We start from the raw sequence: 6,942 nt of genomic DNA, 5'->3' as shown, positions 1-6,942 counted from the left end.
AAAGTGAAGTCGCTCAGTCGTGTCTGACTCTTCGTGACCCCATGGGCTGTAGCCTACCAGGCTACTCCGTCCATGGGGTTTCCCAGGCAAGAGTACTGGAGTGGGGTGCCATTGCCTTCTCCGAAAACAGGGACAGACTGTATATATTCCATGGATTTATATAGCCATGGCGTACTCTTCTAAATGTCTTTAAAATCTAGTAAGTTAGAAATGTTGGTGATGGGGATGATAAGAGCTCGTCCCTAGATCTGGCATTGCCCATCAGAACTGCGTTTCCTAGAAAGCCAAGGCTGCTCTGAACAGCTGAACCTTGAACCCAGTAAAGCCTTGAACCCAGTGAAAGGATGAGTGGATCGTGGAGCGTTAAGGAGAAAAAGGGAGGGTCCTTGCCAGCCACCTCTTTGCCTGCTTACCAGAGGCTCACGAGCTCACACGGCGGTCTCTGGGCAGGAGGACAGCTGGTCACTGGGTTTCTGTGCTCCTGTCTTGGGAGTTTAGAGCTGGAATGTCACTTATAGTGGATCTCCAGATATCCTCTCAGATCACTCCTCGAAGGGACTATCCCAGGACCAAATCAAGTAGGAAATGATAGAAACAGGCAGGAGGAGATTGAAATGGCTAAACCAGGGAAGGCAGTTGGGAGAGAGGGGACTGGAGGGACAAGGACTGTAAGCTCAGCAAGGTTAGAGACTCTTAACTCCTGGGGGCTGGGTGAAGGCTGTTCCAAAGGCCTCTGGGAAATCGCTCAAGAAACTAGAGAGAAAGCTGTCAAGTGCTTCATGGGGTGCAAAGTCACCCCCAGCCCCACTCGCCACCATGGGGGGCCCCAGTGGAGTCCCCATCAGAATCGCCATGCCACGCCAACTCTTCCGATGGGCGCCAGCCAGCGGGCTCTCCCCTGGGGCTCGGGTCCACCCGAGCGTGTGACAGTCTCTGATGACAGCAGTCACTCACATGCGTTTAGTGCTTCACACACAGGGTCTCATTTAATCCAAGCAACAATGCTTGAAATGGGATGTTTCTATCCTCACGTTACAAGTGAAGAAACTAAGACCTGGAGAGGTGCAGCAACTTGCCCAAGGTCATGCAACTAAGAAGTAGAGGAGCGAGGCTTAGAATTCAGGTCTTGCACGTTCTCATTTTCGTTTTGTGGGATTTTTCATTCCCTTTGCTGGAATCACCAGTCTGTTTTCTGTCTCCATTACATGGCATCATGTTGAGTCAGTCCTGCTTCTCCAGTCTCTTCTGTGGCCTGCCAAAGCCACAAAATGGTTTCTAAGCTCCAAGTCCGGTGGGTACCGGATGCTGCCAGGCCCTATTAAAGCCATGTTCATGAGAAAGCCCAGCTTCCTACTAGCAGTCCCTGGAATTTCTCCTGTGGGAATTCAGGGGATATTCCGAGTCAGGGCAGACTCAAGAAACTGATTGCACTCTCCATTCTGTAAGTCAGGTTACAGGCCCTCAGAGTGAGTGACCCAAACAGCTGGATCCGGCTGGGCAGGTTCAGCTGTGGCCACAGGTCAAGGGCCTTGGTTCGTCTGCCAGCCGGATTCCTCTCTTCTCCACGTGGCATCCACTGAAATGGGACTGAAATGTGAAAAATGGCCTTTTCCCTCCTGTGCCCACCTGGCGTCTCTCTAGTAGACTGGCCTAATTTCCTTATCTTGTTGCCCTGGGCTCCAGGAGCCACTGTCCATGCCCTCTGTCCTGCCCCACCCCCATACCCCCCTCGTTCAGCCCAGGTGGCTGTGCTGTATCACATGACTCTGCCTCTGTCCCCCTCACACCACACACACACACACACACTCATGCAGGTCAGTGACCCAGGATCTGTGTACACTGGTCAACAACTTTTGAAGTCCCCTGACTCAGTGACTATTTGGAAAGCCAGTCAGGCCAGGCAGATTCCTCTTTTAGGAAATTTGAACCTCCAAATCAGACTTCGTAGGCAGTGTGTGACAGGAGGTCCTGAGGGCAAGTAGGGCCAGGTGCTGGCCGGAAGTACACTGAGGTGGAAGCTTGGAGATTGAAGAAAGACAAAACAATACTTATAGTTGGGGAGGAAAGAGCCCCTTTGGGAAGAAGATAAAAGATGTCCAGATTAGAGGCAGGACTCCAGGGAAGGCAGAGAGAGGAGCCAGCCCTAGAGCCTCCCCAGGGCTCACCAGGCCTGCCTCGCCCATGAGAGTCATTGCAGCAGGCTCCTAACTTAGTCCCTCTGCTGTCTGTTGGCTCAGAATTAGGCATGCGACAGTTCTGCCAACATAACTTATGGGGAAATGACTGGGGGACCTTCTGGGAAGATTTTGCTTTCTGATTAAAGGAGAATGAAGAGGCCCATCCCTTCCTCCTACTTTGAACAGAGATGTTTGAGATGTGATACTTGGAGCTGTGGCAGCCATTTTGAGACCAGGTGGCAACAAGACCAAGGGAGAAAGCCAACATACCAAGGTTGGCCGAGTAGACAGACAAAAAAAGCCTAGGTTGAGCCACCATACCTATCCTGGAACCACCTACTTCCAGTCTTATTGATCTTTAAATTGAACCGTCTTTATTTTCTAAGCACATTTCTGCTATTTGCAGCCTAAGGCATTCTTAGCCAATAGAGCACTCCTCCAAACTTCCCAGTCATCAACTCTTTAGAGCCCCCACGGCTCTTGGTACAGCTCCAAAGGGAAAAGCCCAATTTAGACACTGGGAAGCTTAATTGTATGGTAGGAAATACAGGTCAAGACTGGTCATAGCCCACACCGGCAAGCAGCTTGAGCACTTAGTTCCAATTCCCGGAGCCCACAGGGCACTGATGAGGAAAGAAAGATTGAGGACAGTTCCAGACGTATGAGCCTGGGTCTTCTAACTTGGGGCTCCATGAGGAAATTTAGAACAAATCAGCGTGTCAGGGGTGGGAGGTGGGTGTTAGTCCCTGGACGCAGAGCCCGAGCGTGGACCAGAAGGCCGTGGCAGAAGCATCGGCAAATGGTGAGTTAGGTTGGATGAATTCTGGAGAAGGAGGCCAGTGTCACACACCAGGGGTTTATGAGCCCCATGTACTAGATGAAGGAAATGTATGGCAGCTAGAACTTAACTGATGGAAAACTAGGCTTTTTAGTTACTCTCCAGCCAGCCTAAGTGACATTTCATATCCTTTGGGGAATAGGGTGCCCTGACTTGAGGCCACTTCCCGCTTTCTCCATGCTTTGTCCCTTTGCCGCCTGGCCCTTTTTTCTCTACCTTTCCTTCCTATCTTCTCTAAGCAAAGCCAGGAGCCAGAAACACACAGGACCTGAATCGCTTCTTCCTCAACTGGGGAATGGATATAGCGGCAAGCAAGGATGTCTCCTAGAAGACTTAGAATCCCAGGCTAGGGATAAGGAGTTCGGTTGGCAGGTGAGAAGACAGTCGGTGGATAAGGACTAGATGAAGCTTTCTTCTGATCCAATTTTCAGCACATAATGTGGTTTCTGTGTTGCTTCAACACAAGAAAATGTGCCTGATCCTTGCTTCATGAAAAGAGGAGTTGAACTCAGGGACTCTAGCCCTTCCTCTTTAAACGTCTAGTTTTAAATATAAAACAAAATGAAACTGGCATCCTCCTCATGTAGCTGTCAGATGCATTCAGAACTGGAGAAAAATCGCCCCCCCTTTTCCCATCTCAAAATAGCCTCCAGCAGTAAAGTGACGTGGCTCATAGAAGTTCCTCAAGCTAATGGGGGCCGAACACGAATGTGTTGCAGTTAGGGTAGAATTTGCAACCTTCAGATCCTGCCAGTAAGCCTCGCCCCCTCAACACAGTCCTTTCACACCTTCCACAATTTATGGAGTCCTGCCCTTGAAGGTTCAGACTAGGCTGACTCTGCTGTTTGCCTGTTGTATTACTTCATTCATTCAGCAAAACTGGACTGAATACCTACCAGGAATAGAAGTTAAGCTTATAAAAGCAAGTTTACAAGCTTATCTTCCTAAGTCATTAGAGATAAATATATATATTCTATGAGACAGAGAAAGAAATGGAAATCTTGGTTGCAGTGGAAGAAGCAATAAAGTTTAAGCCCCTACTTAATGCAATTCATGCTTTAATTGACAATAAACCCTGAACCCTCTCCCCTCCTCAAAGTTTCCCCATATATCACTAAAGATTCCCTGAAATCCAATAAGGAAAAGAACTGAAGGCTTTTCCTCATTCTCCACAATCAAGGCTTTTCTCCAGAATGAATTAGCCTGATTACCGGCTAAAAGCTCTCCCACAATCTTTCCAGTGAGAGTGTTTCTTTCCTGTAAATTCTCCAAAGATGATGCTCCACGTTGGTCCACTCACAGGCTGCTCTCCAGCGTGAATGAGTTCAGTGTGCCCCGTGCCTCCCCCGGACGCCTCCCCCATTCAGCACACACGCCTGCTTCCCATCCCCGTGAATCAGCCCACATTGTCCGAGGCTGGAACTCTGATTGAAGGTTCTTCCTCATCCCTTCTGCTCCCAGGGCTCCTATCCACTCTGAAATCCCAGATGTCTAATTAGCTCTGAACACTATCTAAAAGCGCTTTCACAGCTATGATGCACATGTGGTTTTTCTCCAGTGTGAATTCTCTGACGTTGAATGAGCTTTGCTTTTCCCGAAAGCCCTTACAGTTACAGCATTTGTAGAGTTTCTGCTGCATGTGAATTAGCTGGTATCAGGATGCTGCCGGATGCCTCCTGCAAACGGATTCTCTCCAAGATGAACGTCAGAATGTTGGGGAGGCGGGGTGCCCGGAGGAAAGTGGCCTCTGTTTCAAAACAAAGATGTTTTCTCCAAGATGTGTACTGTAATAAGGAATAAATTCTGTTCTAAGATTTGGCCACACCTATCTTACTTGTGGGTTTTCTCACCTCTTAAAAAGTGTGTATGAATTGCAAATGTTCTCACGTTCATCCCATTCATGGGACGGGTTCTCCAGGATGTCTCTGTATTCACGGACACCTCAAAACTCAGACCTGGTCAGTGTCCCCCAGGGACCATCTCGTTGCAGCTGCCTATGAATCTATGACTGCAGAAATTTCCCATTCAGGCCAGGTGTTCCTGGTCCCAGGCTCACATTATGAAATTACAGGAAATGTAAATTTCAGCCATTGTCTCTTAAAATATAAAATTTCTCAGACTGAGAATGAAAGATTTGAGCAGATCGATGGTAAGAGTGCCTTTGGGGCGAATATATAAAGTGATGAGTGTGACAGACTGCTGGTCTCTGCTATTCTCTTGTTCTTTCTTAACCCAATTTTGGCCACAGTGAGAAGGTGCCCAATAAAATGCTCACCTTCTCTAGTGACTGGGAGAGAGCACATGGGCAGTTGCAAGGAGCCTTTTCCCACTGTTTCTTGATCTGGGTGCTGGTCAGACAGGCGTGTTCACCTAGTGAAAATCCCTAAGGGGTATACTTTATAGTATAAAATTAAAAAAAAAAAAATCACTTCCCCATCCTTCCAGGCAGCCCCAGGACAGTTCTAGCAAAGGAGATGAGATCAGAATTGGACTTCCAAGAAAAACATGTGACAGGGAGCAGACTCTGGAGCAAGAACCTTTGTCCTTTTTCCTATCTGCCCCCTTGTTTCTGCCAGATACTGGTCATGATGCCTGGAGGTACAGCAGCCATTCTATAAGCATGTGGAGGAGGATGGCCACATGCAAAAGAGGGCACAGTGAACCTAAAGAAGGTGCCTGGTCCTGGTGGCCTTGAACTTCTCACCTCCAGAATTTTCATTGTTTTTAGTCTAATGGGACAGAAATGATTCACATTTGATTGTGAGTAAGGCTAGGCACCTTTTCCTATGTTTTTTGCCTTTTGTTTTATTTTCCCCACTCAAAGAACATCTGTACTCACTGAAAATGTTAGCCCTTCATGTATGAAATGGTTGCAGATAGCCTTTCAGATTTGGAATTTGTCTTTTGAGTTTGTGTGTGTGCGTGCATGTGTGTGTCTTTAAATCAAACAGAGGTTACTGCATTTTTGTTTTTTAGCTTCTAAATTTTGCACAATTTCATACTTTTTCCACTCCAGAACTGTTAAAATGCTAACTGTTTGTAATAATATCCTATGGTTTCATTTTATTAAGTTTAAACTTTGGATCCAAGTGGAATTCAATACGATGTAAGGAATTAGGTCAAGATCCAGGTTTCTCCCTTCCACCTCTCAACACTGTCTAGTGAATAACTATCTTTCCCCAGCTATTTTGAAATGCTACCTTTATGATGTGTTAAATTCCATTTGAATTGGAGTTCTTTCTTGAATCTCTATTTATCGGTCTATATCTCCACCAATACATCATTATCTTAATTTTGCTTTGTAAGTTGTTTCAATATCTGATAAGTTTACTTCCCTCATTACTCTTCTTTTTCAAAATGCTCATGGGTAAAAATAAGGTGGGTAAGTTGGAACTGATGAGAGTCACTCAGAGATGGAACACTGTCCTCAAGAGATGTTGGACTCAATGTGGCCAGTTGTGTATATGACCGTGGTATTCAATCAAAGGGAAAAGGGCAAAAGGAGAATAATGGAACATCCTCACAAAATGTCCTATTTATTATGAAGTCAGGGATTGCACAAAGGTTTCTCAACACAGGGAGCATTTTAACAATATATTTTAAACACGTATCCTTTTCCTCTATGATGTATTCCTGGAACCATTTTGTTTAAAAAAAAAAAAGTTGTACTTTCTCTTAATAACTACTCATGTCCAGAAACTCAGCATCAAACAAGTCATGGTTCTAATAAGTAGGTCATAAGAGCAAAAATAGAAAACTTCTGATGGTCTTCAGTACTACACAAGGGTAACATCATGTTTCAAGTCCTATTACATGGCCACGTGTGCACTCAGGGTGATTCTTCCACAGCCCCCAGTGTACTCTGAAGTCTGCACAAAGCACAGATCATTCTATCTATTCTGAAAATAGCCCCATCTATGACAAAGG

This window comes from Giraffa tippelskirchi, chromosome 13, assembly GCF_054371585.1.
Source record: "Giraffa tippelskirchi isolate mGirTip1 chromosome 13, T2T-mGirTip1v1.2.pri, whole genome shotgun sequence".
Lineage (NCBI taxonomy): Eukaryota > Metazoa > Chordata > Mammalia > Artiodactyla > Giraffidae > Giraffa > Giraffa tippelskirchi.
The sequence above is the reverse complement of the archived record's forward strand: the minus strand, read 5'-3'. Positions refer to the sequence as shown.